This window comes from Drosophila subpulchrella, chromosome 2L (assembly GCF_014743375.2).
Source record: "Drosophila subpulchrella strain 33 F10 #4 breed RU33 chromosome 2L, RU_Dsub_v1.1 Primary Assembly, whole genome shotgun sequence".
NCBI classification, from domain to species: domain Eukaryota; kingdom Metazoa; phylum Arthropoda; class Insecta; order Diptera; family Drosophilidae; genus Drosophila; species Drosophila subpulchrella.
Window position 1 is genome coordinate 14395410 of NC_050610.1, and position 23551 is coordinate 14418960.

Below are 23551 nucleotides of genomic sequence, written 5' to 3' on the forward strand. Positions count from 1 at the left end.
GCTTAGATGCGCTCAGCCACCTTGAGATGTTTTCCCATCGCGCTGCTCTGTTTTTCCCTTAATTAATTTACTTGCAATGCGAAATCTTCCCCTCGTTGCATAAATATTTGACTTGCCAGCAGCAAAAATGAGATTTATTTTGTAGGAATTGAAATGAATGAATGGAATGAATGGTTGTCCGCCAGTCAGTCAGCCAGGCAGTCAGTCGGTTTGCTTGTCTGTCTGCATACTAAGTACAATTCCAGTTGGTTTCAGCAGTTTCCTGGCAGTTTGCTATCTTACTGGCACTGGCATTGCATAAAAAATAAGCTGTCTTTGCATTGAGCAATAAGAACAACAAAGTCGCGGTCCGGCGGGAAAATCCGGCATTACGCTTTTCCGCCTTCCCCCATCGTCTTGGTCCAAGTTTTGAGTAATGAAACCGCTTCGCGAAAAGTTCTATGCTGTAAATCCGTTGGATTAATTATTACAACTCGGAATTGTTTACAACGAATCCAGCGCCAAGCTTTGACTTTTTGCTTCTTGCTGATTATGCTTGGTTGGCTTTGCTTTTCCTTTGTTTTATTCACTGCTTATCTTTGCATAGTTTTTCCTCCTACTCAGCTTGCTTTCCCAGAACTTTCTTATCTAAACGACATGTGTATCAACATTTTGCAGCCTCATTTAGGTGAACTTTGGGGCTCAACGAGGCGCAAAAATCAACTGCCAAAGATTGTGGCCCAAAAACAATTGGTTCGCAGAAGGGTCTTCAATTAAATGCTCGAATAAAATGCAATGTCAGAGTGACAAGCGGAAAGGGGTTCACAAATTGTGAGCTTGGGAATTTTTTTAATTAAAAACTAATGTGGCGAAAGTGTGGTGGATGGCAGATACGAGTACACCCCTAAATGCTCACCCGCACACACCAAGTAAATTACGCCTAATTGCGAGTGTTTAATTATGCACTAGTTTAATTTTATGGTCTTGTGGCTTGGGGCCCATCCCAAAATATATGAAGACATTTGGGTTGATGGCGAGTGTTCTGGAGTGTTGGGAAGTGTTGTCCAAGCGCTCAGCAGGATGTGGTTACTGCCAACGAGTCCTTTCCCCCTAATCTGCTTGTGTGTTTGCTGATAATTCCCAGCTTTAATTTACGCAAGCGTAGCCAAAGTAGCAAATAATTGGTTGCCTGTCTAGTTAGTTTGTTTGATGGACTTATGGGGACACGGAAAAAAATTACAGCAGCTTACACATTTTCACTAAATATAATCATTTCTAGTTTTACCAAAACACTGCTTTGTGAATTTCCAGGCAATAAAGCCGACATAGATCAGGTTTATCTCTCTGTGTGAAAAAGTTCCGTGTACTTATACTTCTATTTTTACACAAATTGTTTTCGGGGCATAATAGAATTTTGCCTTGCCCTCAAGAGTAGCTGGGAAACAGGAGGAGCCACGCCAGGAGTCTGTTTATAGGCACTTGGAAATTCCTACGCCTCGACACAAAAGGAAAATTGCTAAAAGTTTATTTTCTCGGTTTTCTCTTTCTGTTTTTGTTGTCGGTATGCCCCAAAGGGGTGTGGCAATTTGCGGTTGCAAACTTATAATGTGTGCAAATTGGTCTATGAAAAAATCATGTGTGAAAATTTCAAAAGGGAATACGGGGGGGCAGGAAAAGAAAACTTGGAAATTGTATTGCCTACTTTTATGGGCTGCCGAAAGTAGCCCGTTGAAGGCGGTTTGTTCGAGTGTCCATATATCTAAATCCCCCCGGGATCGTAACGACCTTTTGTGGTCTTCCGTCTGTCGGCGTTCAGACTTCAATTAGCCCCTGAAAATAGACAGACCAAACAAAAGGACGCAAGTAAAAAATAAAAGCCGACCAAAGAAAACCTTTCCCCGTCGACACCTTTTGCAAAGTGAGCTCTCATTATTCAGACAAAATGGGAAGACCGACTCGATTGAAGGCCGGGTTCTGGAAACAATTTAAAATTAATTGGTTTCAATGTCTGTCCTGAATGTGGTTGCTGATCATGGTAGATGAAAAACCTGGCCTACAAATTGGTCAGCTCTCCTTCGGCTCTCCTTCTGTGTGGTTTTCTCGGAAAATGAAATCATTTGAAAGTGATTGCATCCCCCCCCAGTCATCCAACTGTGAACCTTCGAGCCCATGCAAACAATAAGGCACAAAAGGGTTTCTACTTTCCCCATCTGCAATATACTCGCTTTTTTTCACAAGTTTGCTTAACCATCAAAAGGATAAGATGAGAGGCTGTAAAAATGCGGGGTTGGAGTGGATGGGCGGCCTAATTAAATGAAAATTCATGGCGTATGCTCTGACGAAACTTTTCCATGTTGTTTTTCGTCTGTCTGTGCTGTTCTTGTTTCTCCTCGGAAAAGTATCCCAAAATTACTGCCAACAATACTTTGAATATTTTTGCAACAGGACGACTCGGGTGGTTTGTTTGTGTGGGGTGTGTAACACATAGCACACAACCTTCTTTTGTTAATAAGATACAATGTTGTTCAAGCATGTCTGATACTCTTAAGTGGCAGACTAGGTAAAACCATTGAGGTTTGGTAAAAATTCCCTTCTAATGTTGAATAACTTTTACCATTTTATTTTATATTAACATTTTTATTTCAATCTTTTTGGCTTGTACTTGGGTGTTAAATAGGTAATTTGTTTTTTTTTAACCTTAATAATTTAAAATTATTTCAAAGCCCACTGAAATTTGTATTTAATTTATTTTTTATAATTAGTATTATTTTTTTATTGCATTTTTTAAAATTTCATTAATTTTTTTAATGAAAACTTATATTGGTTTCTGTAGAGCATTACCTGTTCGATTATTTCACGAGCCCTTTTCGCCCTGTTGTTTTTAAAAGGCGTTTTGTTGCCTGGCAGCCAACGCAGACTGAGCTGCGTGTGTGGTTTGGCAATTATTTGAGTAGTACTACAAGATACACCCACCCACACTAGCACCGAGCGGAAAAACACACACGCACACAGATGCGCATAATTACTTTGTATACATTTGCATGGCAACTGGCGACGAGGAGGGGGGCGGGGGAGGGGTGATGTCCTGGCAGAGAACAATCAGTGCGAAACATTGTAATGCGAATACGTATACGCAGTGTGGGCCTCCTCCATCCTGCGCCTGTTTTCCGTGTAATATGCTGCCATGTTATGTCGTAAATGTCGCTTTTTATTATTTCACATACATTCTTGTGCTCGCCGTACTTTCTCGCCCAGCTTCCTGCCTTTCTTTTGTTTTATTTGCATTTCAACACGCGTTTGCCGGGATGTCTTTCCTCTCACTGTCACAGCCAGACTTGCCGGCTGTCAGCCGGGCTAAAAACGGAGCACATCTAATTTTCTGTGTAATGACAGCCAGGCTGGCATAGTCGAGTGGGGAATGTCTTCTAGCCGGGCCTAGAAATATTTAATGCCGCTGATTTTTCCAATTAAATGTCTGCCAACGAGTTGGTAACTGATTATAGTCGGTTATATATTTTTGCAGGAGCTGCCATTTGTTTTACTCGCGTTCGTCACGCGTCCCCGCACTCATTTGTCGCACCTGGCGTATGCGTAATGCATTGTAATTTTTCCTAAAACTCACTGGCATTTTCTTGGTTTTATTGCCCACTCTTAGCTGATTTATTTGCGCTCTAATGAAAATTGTTTCGTGTGCAGCGAGGCCAGAGCAAAGATGTAAAAAGCTTACGCTTGAGTACATTTTAAGAATTCCTTAGCCAAAACAATTGAGAAATTTAAAAAATGATTGTGTTTAAATAATATAATATATAAAAAATGTCGGTGAAACGTGTCCCAAAGAAATATATTAAACAATAAATTAAATATGAGCTAAGCCTTCATTGTACTTTTTTTATATATTTCCCTTTCCCTATTCTTAGCAAACATTTTTTAGGGAAAATATTATAAAGATAAATAACTAATTTTTGGTAATCTGATTCTTTGTACCCCACAAAAGTAATTTAACAATAACTTTTGCTTAACAAATTTTAATATTTTTTGCAAGGGATTTAATGAATTTCCTTACTATTTGCTTAGAAATTAGTTAGTAAGGATCTTGGAAAATTATTGAAGTACCTTAAAGCACAGTAACACACTTATAAGTTTTTTGCATTTCATTAAAGCTTTTCAAAGTGAAAGCCATATTAAAAATACAGGTACAATTTACATTTAACAACTTCAGCATTTAGTTTATGAAGCTTCCAGATTCTTGGCTTGTAAATATTGCGTGATATAGCCAATTTCAATTAACTTTATGGCATTTTATTACCATTTGCAGTAACTGCATAGAACCCCGCGAATTTCCACCATAAAAACTAAATAAATTTCTCATGTTAAACAAAGCTCACGCATAGAATTAAAAACCAAAAAAAAAAACGAACCAAAACTTCATTGAAATGGCCACCAAAGTGCAAACGTAATTAATTAAAATGCAATTTGCGTTCCCCGGCCAATAACCGCAGCAATAAAATCCATCAGGATCAACAAATTCACGGCTAATAAAATGCAATTTGCCATATATATGATTCCCAATTGTTGATTAGTTAAAAATAATGTGAGCGTAAACTTACCGCAATATTGTGTTTAATATTGAGTTGGATTCGATTGTTGGTTGGTTGGATAGTTGGGCGATAGTTGTGGGTCTGTCTGTGGCGTTTTAATTAAATTGACAGTGAGTGTGTGTGTGTGGGAAACGTGCCGCAAATTAAACACGCGACTCACTGAGACGAGACTTTTTAATTGACACACATCCACGGCACTTGAGTGGGGAAGAGGATGATGATGGGTTCAGGATCGGTTCAGTCACCTTACAGTCTGGTTTTGGTTTTTTACATTCGGGCGAACACTACGCGACATGACGTTACGCTGCAGGACGAGGACTGAACGCGACGCGTCTACTTCTGTTGCCGTGGTGTGAGTGTTGCAGGTTGCAGATGCAGCAGCTGCCGCAGCAGCAGCAGCAGCAGTGCCAGTTGGAGGTGGAGCAGTCAAAACGGAGCTGAGTAGACCAGGCCACCTACAACACGCAACGACGACTGAACGAGCGATGGCCCAAGGACCAACAGCACAGCCCCAAAAATACAGAAGTCCTTCGCAGCAGCAAAAAAAGCAGCACCGGCAGCAGCAGCAGCAGCAGCAGCAGAGCTCCGGCAGCAACAGCAGCGGCAGCAGCAGCAGCAGCAGCACAGCAGCAACATTAAGGAAAATCTCGGCTAAACGAGCGCGAGAGAGAGAGCGATTGGCACGGGCAGCGGAAAAGCGGAAACGCGGAAAAGAGAGAGCGCCGACACGAGGCGAGCCATTTTCCGGTTTCCACGAAGCCTGCAATTTGCGTAGCGCATCGGCATTTTCCGACGTTGCACGGCTGTAAAATTGCTCGTACATTGCAATATGTTGCCGCCGTGCTGTTCGTGTTGTTGTTGGTCCGTTGGTGTTGCTCCTTTGCGAGAGCAATGCGGAACGCGGTGGAATTGGAACAGCCAGTGCTGGGTGCTGTAAAGGAATTTCTGTGGACTTATGAGTAAGGGATCCCCGTTTTTGTATGAAGAGTTTCAGCATTACTTACTATCATTTAATGATCTATAACTGCTTGACAATGCCTATAGGTCCTTATTATAAATTATGAATTAAATATTAATAAGGCAGGTGAACAACTTCTTAAATAGACATTATACAAGGGTGGTCAAAAGTATTTTCACAAAAAAAAAGTTAAATATACTCATAATTTGAACTTACATCTTTTTAACTTTGGCATCAATGGAAAGGTAATTTAAATGCGGTTTGAATGATACAATACATTTCTTAACCCATTCAGTACTTATTGAAAAGGACGAATTTGTGTAAAAATGTCCTTTTTGAACTTTTTTCCTCGACTTGAAAACTAAAATTTTTTGATGCAAAAAGTTTCTTCAAACAAAAATAATAGTAACTGCAAAAAGAATTTTTCAAAAATCATTTTGCTTATATTTTTTATGATTTTTTAAAGGTGACAATGTCGGAAAAAATTTGTATGAAAAAGAGAAAAATATGGCTAAAATGCATGTTTCTAAGCATTTTCAAAAAATCATAAAAAATATAAGCAAAATGATTTTTTAAAAATTCTTTTTGCAGTTACTATTATTTTTGTTTGAAGAAACTTTTTGCATCAAAAAATTTTAGTTTTCAAGTCGATGAAAAAAGTTCAAAAAGGACATTCTTACACAAATTCGTCCTTTTCAATAAGTACTGAATGGGTTAAAAAATGTATTGTATCATTCAAACGGCAATTAAATTACCTTTCCATTGATGCCAAAGTTAACAAGATGTAAGTTCAAATTATGAGTATATTTAACTTTTTTTTTGAGAAAATACTTTTGACCACCCTTGTATATCAATAAATTTTGGTAAAATAAGGCTGGTCAAAACACCTTAGGGTAGTATTTTTTTAACATTATGTGTGAAGATCCATTAGAACTTGCGACTTTTAATGTTTTACCATAAATTTACTATTTAACCGCTTTCTGAAGTAAGTTTTTTAAGCCGATTAAAGTTTGTTAAAAGTAAGTTACAGCATATAACCAAATACCCGCTTTGTACTTTATAAATTCGACATTGATTTAGAGTTAAAGACAAACGTTCTTAACTTTTGGCAACATTTTTATATTTAGTTTATTTTTTTTTAAGGAAAAAGGCAGTTTTGTTTAATTTATCTAATCCTAGCAATATTACCATTACCCTTAAGTTTTGGTCGAATTTCTGAAACTAAGGGAGAATATTTTTTTGGGGTAAAAAAAATGTATGTTAGTCCTTAGAGGTATTAAGCACTGTTTAGTTAATGTATACTAAAATAAAACTTCATTAAGTTAGTTTTGAATTAAGCACAACAGTTTTGTAAGTTGGACCTTAAATCAGGCTTAAACTAAGGAGCTAAGAAAATGTTTAGCAGGTCATATTATTATTTGTGATTTAAAAAAAGTCTTATTAAAACTAAAAACCCATATATTTCTTTTATAGGGCCCAATTCAAATGAGTTTCTTGTCAGGACCTTCCATCCAACAGAACAGTGGGCGCAGCTCTGTTAGGAGTTAACAGGACCCCCGGCAGCAGCATCACCGAAGCGGAAGTGAAACAGTTTGCCACTCTCTCTTTCGGCCGCTCTCTCCTGCTCTCTCGCTTCTCTCCTGCGCCTGCGCCGCCAGGACGAAGCCGAATGTCAGCCGAATTCCGATGCTGTCCTTCGGACTTCCGCTCGTGGATATTCAGAATTCACGAATTCCTGGCAGCGGACAAAGCGCAACTTGCTCCACATATTGTAGCCCTACTTACACACATACACCCATGCGACCCGCTCACGCACACTAACACACGTATAGGAACAGGATTACAGCGCTGCTTTTGCCCATTAGCCGATGCTGCGCTGCCGGTGTCGCAGTCGCTGCGCAGGATGGGCTTTGTTGTTGCTTGGGCCGGCGCTGCTGCTGCGCTGCCACTGCGCTGCCGCTGGCTGTTATCACCAAACATTGACGCTGCTGATAACAGCAAAAGTGGCAACCGAGGCACATTAAAACCAACAACGACCCAATTCCTTTGCCGCCAGCTGATAATGACGAGGATAATGATGATTCCTGCGCTAGTCATTGGACCCACTTGCCGATTCCCAGGGGTCAAGCTGGGTGGCAGGTATTTTGATTGGGTTTCCACTACGCCAACATAGTTGGATGCACGGAGAAAAAATGCTATTAGGATGCTTACGGAAATGGTACTTTTTTTTAAAGAAGAAAAACATTTATATTAAATTTTTAAATTTTTTGAAGTTAGTTTAAAATTACATTATTTTGCATTTTCAGTCTCCAAACCATAATACATATTTGTAATATAGAAAAACTTACTTGGCCTTTTATATCTTCACAAACTATTTTGTTCAGTGTCTCAAACTGTATTTCTGTGAATAAGAGCTTTTTAAATAACTCTCCAAACACGAAAACGATTTAAATGAACATCGGCCAGCCGACCAAAAAAAAATCATTCCACTTTGGGGGCCTGCCATTTAAATTCTCATGTTTAACTTTGAACATTTTCTACCTTGGTGCCCCCCACACCCCCGAACTTAATTAAATGTTGTTGGAAAAATGCTTTTCATTTAGGTTGCATAAATTACAAAGCAAAAGTGCCACTCGCAACTTCAAGGAGGAAGCCAAATCTTTTTCGGCCCTCCCCTCGAAAAGCCCGAGGCGTTGACTAGTGGCTAAATTATTGGGTGTGGCTGTGGCCCAGCTTATGCAAAATAAAATAAGTGTCTTTGGCCATTTTGAGTCTCCATTGGGCTACTTTTTAAATAGCGTACATGTAGGGTGAAATAGTATATTTAATTAGATTTGATTTATCGCCACAATGACTTTAAAATGTATTAAAGTACTTAAGGTATTTAAAAACACAATTAAATTAGAATTTTTGAAAGAAAGTAATGTTAGAAAGTTAATAAGAAATACCATTTTGGGCACAGGCCTTTAGAAATCACCACATGAGGCCTCCGCAAATTGATGTTTTGCCTGAAAAGGCGCAAAAGCGAGGACACTTTTCTCACCACAGGACACTCGGCAAATTGCACTGGGAATGTCCTGCAGCGTCGCGACATCCACAAAAAAAATTCCCTCATAGAAAACACTCCACTCCGACTTGTCATTTGTTTCTTATTGTAATTTATGTGCAAGCAGCGATTTATGATTACATTGTGATTTATAAGGAATAAAGGCTTCAGCTGCTGCCGCTCCAAATATCCAAGGGTTGAGCAGCAGGAGGCTCGAAGGACTCTGCCAACTCTCACCTAATGTCACACGGCTGGTAAAAGTTTTGTGCAAGTTGTCAAAGTTTTTCAGCAGTTTTTCAGCTGCTTGTTTCAGCTGCTTTTCACCGACAAAGTTTTCCCCTCGATATTGTTGCAAGTACAACGCAAAAAAAATGGCATACAATCTGTCAACGTTAAGCAGGAATGGCAAAGAAGCAGCCAAGCAAGTCAGGAAAATCAATTGAAAATTGGCCATCGAGTTTCATTTTAGGGGGCGTGTGTCTCAGGTGTTTATGGAAACTTTTTATTACAAATCCAGTTAAGGATTTTCTTTAACCCAAACAAGCTGACCCTAAATTGCTAATGTATTTTTTTAGTGACCAAATATTTTAAAACATATCAAGAAAAAAAGGTCCAAATGCCTTCTGAATTCTTACATTTATTTACTGTTAAAGGTAAGTATTTTTTAAAAACTTAAAGAAACTTTACAAAAATAATTTTTATTCTTTTTGCCTTGAAGAATAAATATTCACTATTTTATTGTTAAAAAAAAGACTTCCTTTAATTATTCTTAAATGTAGAACAATATAATAACAAAACTTAAAGTAAATTGTTTTGCTCACTTGACTTTTTTCTGCGTGTTTTTATTTTACAATTGACAATTACATTTCCATTAGGCGAATACCAGCCGGAAGCGTCTATGAATTTCCGCTTATACATTTTTCATGTACTTGGCATCATTTCGGAGTGACCCCGAGTGACAGGAACGCGTGTTGCCTCTTGTTGCGGCTGTTCCGCCTGAAATGTCAAACAAAGACCGCTCAAATTAGCCGAACCACCCGGTGGGTGTGGGTGGTTGGGTGGATGTGATTGTGGGTGATGTCCGTAATGCGCGTGAATTGTAAAACTTTATTTTGACAGCTTTTGGCCTCGGACACCTTGGGCTGGGACATGTCAAGCGGAAGTAGAGGAGCAGGAGGCTGACGAGACGAGAAGAGACTGGACTTTTCCTAATGTCATTAAAGCGCTTTAAGCATTTTCGAATGGCAGCATATTCTTCACTTTTCACTTCCGTTTTATTACATTTATATTGGATGATTTTATTATTTTATTAAATAGCTTGAAGAATATGGATTTTGTGGTCTTAAATATTTATTTTTACTTTTTACTTTACTTACGCTTTCGCTTACTCTGTGAATTTGTATTCCCATTTCCCATTTAATAAATATATATTTTTCAGACTTTTTAGACTGTTATTTAAATAGGTTTGCTTTAAGCTATCTTAATTATTTTGAAAACTCTTTAAAAGCTTTTCCAAACAATTTATTTTATTTATTTAATTGTTATTGTAAAATACAAATTCCCAAAATATCTGGCTTAACTATTTACACTGTAATCTCATTCATTTATTCAGGTGAAAAGTAATATTTTTATTTGAGAGGAATAAATGCAGTACATACACAGTAAATATTGTCAAAAATTTTAAGCGGATTACACCAATTTAATATTCTGTGGGAATATTACCGAAACTGCCGTTTGTTTTTGGTCATATAAGATAATCCCTTTCCCCGTGGTTGTTTTTGGCCAACAATAATGGTAAATTTCGAGGGAAAAAAGCCAGCTCATCCTTCAACTTTAATCGTGACCCGAAGGAAGTCTAGCGTGTACTTCTCTGCCACCTACCTGCACACAAAAATCATAATTAATTTAGCTTGAAAAGTGCCAGCCAACATCAACTTGAGCCTAATTTGGGCACTCGTCTGCCTCCCGGGAGCTGTGCAGGAAAGTGCTTGGTAATTACTTTCGGCATGGCAGCGATGAAATCGGTAGAAAATCAAACAATTCAGGCAAAGGAAATTAACTCATTTCCACATAAATTAGTTCCGATTTCCGGCGCTCTCTGGCGAAATATTATGCGTCGATTATGATTAACGATCATTGGCGTGCCGGGGCCAGGACTTTCATAAATAACTCGCAGGACTCGTTGGGCTGGGAATGAGTGGGCACAAATCGTTCACGCCCTCCTCCCCAGGACATAAAATATCAAACGACGCTGAAATTTTGGTTTTCTCTGCCTTCTTTTCTTTGATTTCAGCTCGCCCAGAAATTTATTTATGAGTCCTCGCTGCTGGCGGCCCATTTTTAAGGACACGACAGGACGACGCTGCTGGGCGGTCTCATTGCGCTGGTGATTACGCGAGCCGCGCGCGTCGAAATATTGCCAAAGTCATTGACTTGGGTCCAGGTTCAGGTCCAGGCCATTTATGAATTATATAAGACCAGCTAGAGCTAGAGGGTGCACGGGGAAAAAAATGCTAGGTAAAGGATGTTCCAAGGCAGGGAAATCCTTAATTTGTTATAAAGATTACTATTATTTTTAATTCAGCATAGCAAATAATATTTATAAAATACATATTATTTTATTTAACTAATTTAAATTGAATAAAAATTATTTCCAGTGCGTCCAATGAAAAAACATCTGCAAAAGGCGGATCCAAAGAAAACCTCAGGCACGCCAGAATATCAATGAATATGAGTTATTCGCACGCATTCGAAAGTTTTTCACTTTACAGAACTCATGAAAAATACATTAAAGAACCAGAGGCGAAAAAAAGAAATGCCAGAAGAAGTCTTCGAAAATCTGCCGAGTTGTAAAAAGCGGCTGTCATTAAAAATGAATTTGTGCCAAAAGCGCAACTAATGAATAAGCCAATCTCGCTTCACAAAAAGGAAAACCCTTAAAATTAATGTGTATGCCTGTTTAATATAACTCTCAGCCTCTCAGCAATCAATCAGCTGATAAAGAATTTGTTGACCAAAGAGATTTTTCCAGGGGATTGATTTGTTTTGCCTTTGTGCATTGGCCTCGAATTCGAATTATACATTTGACATATTAGTTCTGGCCGATAAAGAAATTGATTTCTGCCTTTCAACGGCAGCAATCTCGGTGGTTTGTATACCCACAGCTTTTTATAGAAAATTGCTTTATTGAGTGGCCGAAAGGTTGAAAATGGGGTTGAGATGGCTGGTATATTTTTAGCCGTCAAGTAAGGGTTGTTTAAGGCTTGAAAAGTGGTCTGCGCTAGAGCCCAAACACATTCATCACCTCTTAAAGGAGCGGTATAATCATGATTGACATTTGAATTAGTTTAATGCTGCTAGAATCGATTTTCATTTAAAGAATTTGGCTATTGCTCTTAACTCGGCTTAGGAACAAATATCAGTTCCTTTATTCTATTCCATATCGCACTGCACGTATTTTTAACAAATTCCTCTACAGTTTCATAAGAAAACAGTTTAAGAATCCCTCTTGAAAGTGAGAAAACAAACACTCGATTGGAAATCATCTCGACGTCAATTCTAGTGAGACCTTTGAGCTGTTTTAACAGTTCGCTAACAACATTGTTTATATTGCCCGACCGATACTTGAAGGATATGATATAGACACGCGACTGATACTTACTAATGAAAAAATCGCAATGCCAGGCGGAAGCTGTCCGATTTGTTGGATGAGGGGAAAGCAAACATTTTGGACGGCTCTTGTCAACAGCAGGATGTCCAGACATTTCGCACACCCGAGGCAGCTTCTCCATTTTGGGATTGTGGGCGTGGATGGGGGAAACGGGATAGGGGGGTACTACCAAATCCCAGAAGTGGACCATTGTATACAGTTGACGTATTTTGTTTATGTGCGTACGCCATCGATGACAGGCAGCCGGTCGTAGAATCTATACGACGTTATATCCCCCAGAAGCACGTGATGTCATTAGCTGCAAAACCGAAACTGTTTGGCAGGATGGGATAAAGAGGGGTGCTTGAAGAGGGTGGGGTCAGCGTGACAGTCTAACGCATTTGTCATAAACTAACGAAAAACGCCACGAAATTTGGAATGGAAGCCGACACGAGCACCGCCATCACCGCCAATACCGCAACCACAACGCGCCGAGCACACACGCCAATCAACGTCAACATCCCAGCTGGCCAACTGCAGCAGTACACTGAGAAAAAACATGGTAACTCTAAAAAAATGGTAAATATCCTTATACAAATTATCACTAAAATGTCACCATCCTTAAGTAAGACTTTATGTAAATATTGAAAACACTGGACAACAATATGTTTTTTAAACTTTTATTGATGTGGAAATTTTATTCTTAAGATTAGCACACTGCTATTTAACTGGCAGCTTAATCTAATCAGTTTTGACAACAATATGGACTTTTTTTTAAAGGTGCAGGCCTGTGGGCATTAAATTATGTTAATATAGGCGTATATAAGCATATCTGCATACGTAGTATTTCAACCTAAAGTGTGGTATTTGTGAAATCCCGGTTTGAAAAAAATTATAATATATAATCGTTTTATTAAAAATATCTTGAAGAGTTTGTACTCAATTTTATTGAATGCATGCCAATAAATTGCTTAGATGTCCTTCTAATGAATGTTATTTAAGGTCTCATCAGATCTTAAGTCGATCAAAACTTATTGACATTTAACAGGGTTAAAAAAATACAAGGAGATATACAAGTCCTTAAAGATTTTGAATGCCTGTACATCGAGGAATGAAATTAATAGAATTTTTTTCTAAGCCCCAAAAATAAAATTTATATTTTAAATATTGACTTGAATGAAAATAAAATTTATATTTTAAATATTGACTTGAATGTTTTGATTTTTTGAAAAATTCCCCATTTATATATGTTTCAAGTTTTCTCCCAGTGTACTTACTGCATACGTAATAGGACCCAATACCAGTGGCATTACCAAGAGCTTCGGTGCGGAGATGAGGTTGGGCCTGAATCCCGGCTGAGTGATCTATGCCTCCCGCCGGCCGTTTATTGAAATTCCTTAATGAGCATCACTCCAAATGACCCGTGGTGACCTCGCTGCTCGCTCCTCCATACATGCCAGTCAAGTGAAATGCAATTTCCGCAGGCTGGTGCGATATGAACAGCTCTGGGTAATTTGCAGGCAATTCAATTAAAACCAACATGCCACGTTAGCAAGAAGAGAAAAATGGAAAAGCCTGCAAAAAGAAAATGTAAGTTTTTTAACTATAGGTATTGTTTTGTTATGAAAGTATAAATTATAAAAAAAATATTTTAAAAAATTAATAGTTAGATTATTTATCTAATATACTTTCTTGAATAATTTGAAATATTTTTTCTGTATAAACCATTACTCCCTAGAATCCTAGCACTTCCAAATAAATTTCACCTTTAGTATCCGGTGACTTCAGCCAGCCGTAAGTACTTTAATATCGTATCAGCTCTCATATTTCGGGCATTAATTTCAATTAACAGTACCCGGCATTGGGGATCGTGATAAATGGGGGTTGTGCCACTTGGTTTAGGGTTACGTGGAGCGCGTGGTTCTGGGTGGGGCGTTTTGTTGCCTGTCTTGCAAATCGTTGTTGCCAATTACCGCTAATGTCGCACAGTTGCCGCATTGCCATAAAATTAATGATAAGAGCGCAATAAAATAAGTTTTACTGCAGGCGGGACGGAGGCGACAACACAAAGCCAAGGAAGCGCAACAGCTTGGCGGGGGCGGGGGCGGATGTGGATCCAGCCACTATGGCATATCCCCTATATAAACCACAGTCCAACCCCCTGCCCCCCTCGGAGAAGGGGGTGGCGAACGGGGTTTGTGTCAGCAAAAGGTTATGCCACAATAAAATTAAATCCAACAAGCGTGAAGTAGGTGAAGTGGTTGTTCGCTTCGCTGCTCGCAGCTCGCTGGCTTTGCAAATTGAAAACCTTGGACTGTTTTACGGCGCAAGGAGTTACGAGTTACGACCGGTGGCTACTAATTGCCAGTCGTGGCTTAAAGTCGAATCCTTGGCTAAGCGGCTTACTAACGACCCGCGTCCGTTGTCCATTGGGTCATCAGATGTCGGTCCTTTTTTTTTTTTTGCCATTCCACCGGCATATCCTTGCTTATCCTTATCGCTATAGCGGCAGACAAAGCCCGGCCTCCTTCACACACATTAGCATATTTAACTTTTATCCGTGAAATGAGCTTTGCAATGTCGGAATATAAAAAGCCTTATATCAATCTCAGCCCACTACGGAATGTCCCTTTTTTTGCGTCCTTGTTCGTCTTCGTCTTTTTCATCGGCGTCTGCGTCTTGGGGCAAAAAAACTTTCGGAGCACCTTTGCAACTTTCTCCCACTTTCCACTCCGCCTTTTCATCTCCTTCTTTTTCTTCTATTTTTTTTTTTTCATGAATAAATTGCGCAGAATTTATGTGCAAAGTTTGGACCCTGAAAGGAAAGTGGCTAGCGGAGTTTTAGATGAATCTGTTTGGCTTAGTCTGATGAGTTATCTGCGTAAATGCAGCAGGAATAGGTAGCAGCATCCTAGGCAGTTGCAGAATTTATGGCTGCAATGTTAATTGAGCGCTGGGCGGTACTTTTCAGATGCCGTTGCTTTCGGCAACCCAAAGTTTCGCCAGCGACGTCAAAGTTGAGTGCCAAGGAGAATTCCAGTTGCACTGGGGCCATCGTCATCTCCGAACTACAAAGTTCCGCAAAAAGTACCCGGAAACTAGGTGGCAGAGTCATTCGCTCCCGGGCGGCTGGAAATTTTCGAGATTCTGATTTTCGGATGGGGAAAATCAAAGTTGCATATGCACAAGTTCTTTGAAGTTACTTGATCAAATTAGGTGAAGAGCTGGAGTTCCATTCGAATGGGATCTCAACAGATTTCGGTTGCTTTTTCTGTTGGAAACTAGTTAAGAAAATATTTTTTAAACATAAAATATTTTAAAATACGTTTTTATTTTCTTTTTAGTGCTCGTTTTTCTTTATTTCAAATTGCTCCTTATTTTTCTACTTTGTTATCATTGAAGATAATCATTTTCAAGGCTTATTACGCCACATTTGCTTAACCGTGTCCTAATTAATGTATATGAGTTTAAGACATAGCTTTGCATAGCTTCACTTTTTATGGTTATTTGCCATGAAGCATTCCCTTGTCATTACTCAAAATTGCATGTAAAATTAAGTTGTTCTGTGCTCAGTATCGCTTAATTTTGTTGTTCCAACCGCCGCAGTTGCTGTGGCTATTATCGCGATGGCAGCGTGTTGCCAAGCGTGTAAGGATTAAGATTTACGCAGTGTTGTGCCAAAGGAAGGAAGGAATGCGATTGTGACGGGGCACTCGAGGCCGGGGGGAAGCTGGAAGTGAACCAACTGTGACACATGGGTGCCTCATTTCCGACAATTCCACCGAATGCAAAGCATCCCGAACACGCACCCGCGAATTTGGCATAGAAGGGCGGAATCACCGGCGTTGGGAAGGGGAAAATGGAAAGCGGCTAAGTGGGGGGCAAGGAGCCAGGAACAAGACTCTCGTTACCACACTTGAAAAATAAATAACTCTTAAAATAAACCATACTTTTAGGATTATAAGTTAAAATTGTATATAAAAAATATTTCGATATTTTTGCTGTTAGGAAATTACGAAATAAAAATTTATATCGCTGCGGTATTCTTAAACTATACATTTTTCTAAGCAAACCTAAGAAGATTCTAGAATTTTAGAACAGGACACTTATAATTTACGTTTCCTAAAAAAAACATTTTTACGATTTTTAGTTGTTAAGAAATTAAAAAAATTTAAAATTAATCTCGATGTGGAATTATTAATTAATGTTATTTTTCCTAAGGACATTTAAGGAGTTTCTGGAACTTCAGAACAAGAACAAAACACACGTTACCACACTTGGAAAATATGTCACTTAACGTAATATAACTTAACGTTTTATAAAAAAAAAACATTTCTTAGATGTTTTAGTTGTGGCAATTAACACTATAAAAATGTAACTAGATACGTGAACTTTAGTTTTAAATTATGAATAAATATCCTTATATTTTTATCCCAAATATTTATATCAAAATGTTTGAAGATTAGAAGAAAATTTTGATATTATTTAATTTTGCTTATAATTTAGAATATAATTTCGATATATTTATATATTTTTAAATTTGTTATATTTCTAAGTGCCTGGCGATGCTCGTCTTTTGGCTGTGACGTTGACGACGGGCTGCCTAGACAACAGCGCCGAGTCGGTTGTGGCCGCTACGTAATATTGCTGAAAACCGCAGGGCGGCGTCGCAGGCCACGTTGCGTATACGTAATATTTCAGCATTTGCCTCACGCTTCGCTGGCGCTGCTTCTTCTTCATCCTTTGCCGCTGCTCCTTTTGGCATGTGTGTGTGTGTGAGAGTGTGTGTGTGTGTGTGTGTGTGTGTGTGCGGTCTACCATTATCTGTCTGGGAAACCATTAATTTTTCAAGATTGATCCGGTATGCAAATTACTTACACAGAATGTGCACGAAAGCGCCAGCAGCGCCATCTACCGACCGACATGCTTCCTTTACTACTTTCGCCTTACTTTCCATTACGCCTCTTTTTTTGGGGGGAGGGGTTGAGGAGGAATTTTCCCAGCTAAAACATTTTATTTAGGAATTTAATTCCATGGGCGTGACCGGCCCACAGTTTAAAATAACAAAATGTGCTTCGCTTGTATTTCGGAGCTTTTCCCGGGCCGCGTTAAATGCGTGCTAGATAATTACACGCTGGCATTGATTTAATGCCCATAAATTGTTTCATTTGCTGCAGTTTTAATTACCCCCATCCAGGTCATTTTCCATGGCACGCCAGCGGCTCTCCAAAGTGCACTTAACACATTCATTTTCCGAGCTGTATGCAAGCACGATGCCCCGCCCCTTTTGAGGTGGGTCAAAAGGTGGTCGTGGGAAAAATAGTTAAAACATATTTTCCGACTTACATTAAATGGTCGTTCATTCCTGCTTGTTGCTGGTGTAAAAAAAATATTTAGCTTAGAAAACAAATTTGTTTCCAAAAAATTGTATGCTCTTTGAGCCATATATTTCAATAAATTCAGTTTCTTGTACATTCATTTTTATTTTAATAGATATTAAAGCTCATTTATTTTGGTTTTGGCATTTACTTCCTGCTTGTCAGTGGCGTAAAAAGATATCTTTACTGTAGAAAAGATATTTGTTTCTTAAAAAAGATATCTTTAGTTTAGAAAATATATTTGTTCCTTAGAAACGTTACGCTTTAAAACTTTATCTTTCTACGCAAAAAGTAAAATCCAGTTTCTTACAGTTTAATTTTAATTTTAATATATTTTTGGGCTTGAAACTAAGCTCTGTTTTGTTTATCTTAGATTAACTCCTCTGGAGAATTTTCCTTTATTACTTTTGTGTGTCTGATAGCGAAAGCAGCGAAAATGACAGAGATCACTTTACGGCTGGCCTGATGTTAAACAAAGCTGAGTGCGGAGATGTTGATGATGATGATGAGGGTACTGTTTACAAGGTAACACAAGTACCCAAAACTCTCACACACTCGTAGCAAACACACACCCACACACACACACGCGGGCAAACAAAACGCGTTTTACCCACAGAAGGGAGTCTGATAACAATCAAGACTGCTCTGGCAGAGGAAACAAAAGCCAAACACTGCAAACAGCGGCCTAACAACATGGTCAAACAAACAGGAGGCTCAGGACTTTAAGTCCTACGAACCACATTCCCCGCCCACCGCCCACTCACGCCCCCTCGGCCCGCAAAAAGCCATCTGCCATTTACAGGAGCCGGCGAAACCGTGAGCTCTGAGCCGCAACGCGTTATCTTTGCCCAAGCTTTGCATAAATCAACGTAGCAAAAAACGGAAAATAAACGAAAAGAGCCAGAAATATATTTTCCAAAAACCGAACTCAAGCGTTAAATTGAACATGTTTTTATACCTGGTAATCTCACAACAGCAATTGGGTATATAGGGCAAAATAGGCCAGTGGTTATAGATAAAGATATTTTAAGGTTTGGTTTACTAGAAAACGAAAGATGTTCATATTTTTAGTAACCTATTCCATATAGCTTATGCCCCAGTGGATATAGTATACGATTTTGTAAGGTTTACTTATTAGAAAACGAAATATATTCACAGTTTTGATAACCTCTTCAATATAGATTTTGCCCCAAACAGTAGGCAATATTTTTTTAAGGCAATATGCACGGTATCTTATTGTCAGGTTTTACTTTTTTTTACATTACTGGGTGCCAGGCAAATTATCCAAAGACGCGCCCCTCTGAAAATGCCAAACAAAATGAACTTAAACATTGCATGAGAAAAATCAAAATTCGTAAAACAAACAAAACACGTCGACGGCCATTTAATTGGCTTACACGCCAACAAAAGTCCCATGGGTTTTGTCCTGCACTCACATACACAATTCTACGTGTGCGTTGCATAAATTACATGAAATTTACAAATAAATTACGCGCATGCAAAAGGCGGACACAGTTCATGATGTTTTTTATTCCTCCCCTCGCCTTTTTGCTGTTTTTATATCATATCCGAGGGTTGTGGCTAATTTTTTTAATTGGCACGTAGTTGGGGGAAAAGCTGACAAACTGAACTACGCTAAACAAAAGCCAGTTAAAAGGATAATTAAAAACATTACCTTGTTGTCAGCTCAAATTATGTACCTAATAAGTGCGTGGTTTTGTATTAGCGGTGAGTGGGTGATATCATTTTCCTTATTATATGTATTTAAATTATTAAAAAATTAGTTTAAAATGGTTATTTAATGTATTTCCAAGCCAATGAATCACTTAATAAAATAAAATCTATTAAAATAGGCATTCGTAGCTTTAAAAAACAATATTAAATAAGGAAAAATATTTTAAACTTTTACTTATAAATAAGGAAAAATACTTTAAACTTTTACTTGAAGCTATGAATTTAATAACTGCTTTGCTTTCAAAGTTCTGAAATATATTTTTTTTTTTGCTCCCATATTCATCATCTTTCTTTTTAATTAGTTTTTAGCCACAACGACTTTAAATTCCTCTTGAATATTGTGTCATTTCAGTATTTTTGAGCGACAATTGGTCTGAATAATCGCGGATGGGTGGGTATTTCTATAGTGGGTGGTTGCGGTGGGTGCTTCTGGAAATCTTCGGTGTGTTGGCTTTTGAAGTGGGTGCGTTATGAGTGCGGCCATCGAGGACATGGTGCGAACGATGTTGAGTTTTAATTTATGCACATTCGCATGCCATGTCCTCGATAAGTATGCCTGTGTGTGTGTGTGTGGTCCTCTATGCGTTATGTGTGTATGTGTGTGCGTTTGTGTTTGTGTATGAGTGTCTCGCGAGTTTTTCATCGACATTTAATTGAAAATAACTCAAGCGTGTCAGCAACGCGCGCGGTTAATGAGCGAGAAACTCGAATGTCTGTCGCGACTTTCTCGCTCTACCCTCCTATATCCCTCTCTTTCCTCCCCTGACTAACCGTCTCTCTCATGCATGCTACATTTTCTTATTTTTTTCCCATATTTCCTCTTTTTTTTGTTTGCCAGCAGCACGTGAATGACATCAATGACAGTGAAAAGGCGTTTTTCTGCACTTAATGAGGGGGAGTTAGTGGCTGAAAGAGAGGGCGAGACTTCGAAGGAAAGAGACAGCCAGACGCACACACACACACACACACACTCGCAAAAAGCTAAGCAAGTTTTTAGCTTTTTATCTTTTTGCGTATGCGTGTGACAACTTTATTTATGTGTCTGCAAGGCTGGGCCAAAAAAAGTGGAGAAAGGCAGATGAAACTTAAGAGACATTTCCCGCAGCGTCTTTTTTAAGGGGTGTGTGTGTGGGTGCCATTAAATCAGTTGGAAAATGTAGGTGAAGTCGGGATGGCGATAGAGATAAAGATGTTTCCTTAAGGAGCTGTCCAAACTACTGGCATAAATCACGAGATCTGCTGATTTTGGTAATCCATAAATATATATGTGGTTAAAAAGTTGTATTGGAAAATCTAGATTCCTACGCCATAGTAATTTTTACATATTTATCACTTCAAAATAACTTTAGAAATTTAAAACAAGTCTGGTTTTCTTTTGACTTTACATCTGGCTTCTCATTGACACCCATTCAAAATTATTACATTTAAAAATATTTACCTTTTCATATGGTAACTTTGTATATAATTTTCACATATCAAAGACAACACTTTTTTCTAATTATGCCTTTCTTTACAAACATATTAAAATATCCCTTGTTAAAAAATAACATTTCAAATGATTCCAAATAATGTTAAGAAATTGAACAGAATTATGGTGAGTTAAGCTCTTTAATTACCTGTTTGAAAAAATGAAAAAATCATGTTTGCTCATTACCATTTCGCAACATAATAGCAGAGTTATCTATAATGTAAACATTGAAATTCACCATAGTTATTAATATCTGCAGTATTTTGTTATGTAATGACCACTGCCTGAATTCGAAATAATTAGAATAATAATTGTAATTTCGAACGACCCGAAAATTCCATCAACAATTCATGCAATGCTGGCATGCAGAAACCAAATTTGCGGGCTGTGCGAGGGAAATCGTGTGGGTGCCGCTGCCCCTGATCCAAATTAAACTTTAGTTATTTATATTAAAAATGGTGCTTTATTGATGTGGTTTATATACATGTGGCCGACGTCCTTTTGGCCTCTTTTATGAACGGCAGTGGTTTAGTTTATTTCTTTTTTCCATACAACAGATGTTACATGTTGAGGGATCCACATTCGGTTCACAGTTGAATTTCTTTCGGGGCACACTTCGCTTAACTCGACCTTTTTTTTGGGCTAGTTATGTGAGCTGAGAGCTGGCCATGTGTTTGGCAATTTCCTGGCTACGAACGAGTTGACCGCAAAAAAAAAAACCGAGCAAAAGCCAAAATACAAAGCACGAATAAGGGCAAATAAAAACCAAACCCAGGCAATCAACAAATACATTTCAACAGCACCTTATAAAAGTATTTGAACCTTATGCTGACCAAATTTTATCGCATTTGACACACACACACAAACGAATATATGTGGAGCATGGCATTGATTTTGGCTTTTATTAGCTGCTCACAACAAGGCAAGAGGAAAAATGTGGGGGGCGTCGCACTTGACTTCACCACCCCTTTTCCAGCGGGGTTTTCCGGGGGACGAACTTCAACTGCAATTGCCGTAATCCATTGCCGGAGTGCCGGCTTGGCGGGGATCACGTCCAGCGGCGTTAGCCGGGAGTATATCTTTTTAAAACATTGTTAAAGTTTTACCCCCATCCCTTTAGATAGTCCACCACTATTGCTTCGGCTGCTGCTGATTGGCAACCCTTCAACCCAAGCTTTATCACAGGGCTAGGGTTATCCCATGGAGGGTATATAAGTTTTGACCACACTTTGTCGCAGTCTTAATGATGCAGATAGAAAAAACTTTTAGTTGTTTCTTTTCGTTTTAGGAAATAAGAGCTAAAACATAGTTATAAAAAAGTTAAATTGAACAGAACCTATTTTATTTCGCTATATAAATATATGTAAAGCCAAAGTAGTAAACCTTTATTATAAAATCAAGTGGAATCTTAAAATTACACATTTAATTGTAGCTTCTTTTATCATCTCACCCGTATATTATATAAAAGAAGTGGTGGCTCTTAAGCCTTTGAAATAAATTTACGTCCGACTAAGAAGCTCAAATGGATATTGCAAAACTTCCTTTGCCAATTTTGCAGCCAAGAGGTATTTGGGAGCCGTTCCCTTTGAGTGTCTGGCTTTTTATTGAATTCGAGTTCAATTTGTTTTTATTGATTTGCCATTTTGCACTACCCCCAGAGATGTGACGGAAATTGTCAATGTTTTACAATAGTTGCGCAACGCCCGCCCCTGAAATTCGCCCTGAATTTCGCCCCTTGTTAACCCGCCAACGCGACCCCGGCTACATCATCATGGCTTTTTGAGTTTTATGTGCACTTGATAAAATTTCAATAGTTGAATACAGCCCCCATCCATTCCCCCTCTCAGCCTTTCCGCCTGTGCACATCTTGTTGTTTTACGCTCGCGTTGCCTTTCGGGATTGCCCTTAGTTTTATGTGATATTAAAATTGATAGCAAATCGCTGCTGCAACGCATTTCAAGTACTCACTTCTGCGCCCAACTCCCCATCGCAGCTTTGTCTTCTTTTTTTTATGGCTCTGAGCTGTGTAAGCCAAGTTCTGGCGCTTGGGCAAATTGTTTTTCCATGCGAATTTCAATAAAGCCAATTCCATATTGCGCATACGCACTGTCTGACGTGGAATATCACTCTGGCATGCTTTATGCTAGACGGGCATAGTTTAGGATTTTTTTTCCACAAAGCCAAGGGGATAACAGAAATGGATACGGAATATGAGCATAGATAAAGCAGTCTAAAGCCTCTGGGATTTGGGTTTAAAAAGGTTTTTTCTTACAAGAAGGAATCATACAAAAAGTTTAAAATTGAATAAATTATGATGCTTGTCAAGCAACGATTTTAAAAATTTAATGAAAATAAACAAAACAAAAATGCATTTGCTTGTTTTTATAAGAGCTAGCATCAAAATAACTATCAACAGCTTGCATATATTTGCTTAACTTCATTTAAAAGCTATTTGGCAGTACATCTACTCACATACCTATCTTCTAGCAATATAATTTCGCATGCCATAAATGTTTGCCCATTTAATTGTTTCTTTGAGGGCAAAACAATGATAGAGTAACAATGGCCCAGAAGCTCACATATGGACAGTTTCGGAGTGCTTGACTAATGCAATAAAACGCAGACAATGTGTGAAGTTGAGCGTTCGAATTTCCGAATGCATTTTCCATTTTCCAATGCACGACTGCACCGAATGCGACCGAAACAAAGAAAACGCACAAAAGCCAAGCCCCCGAAAGTCC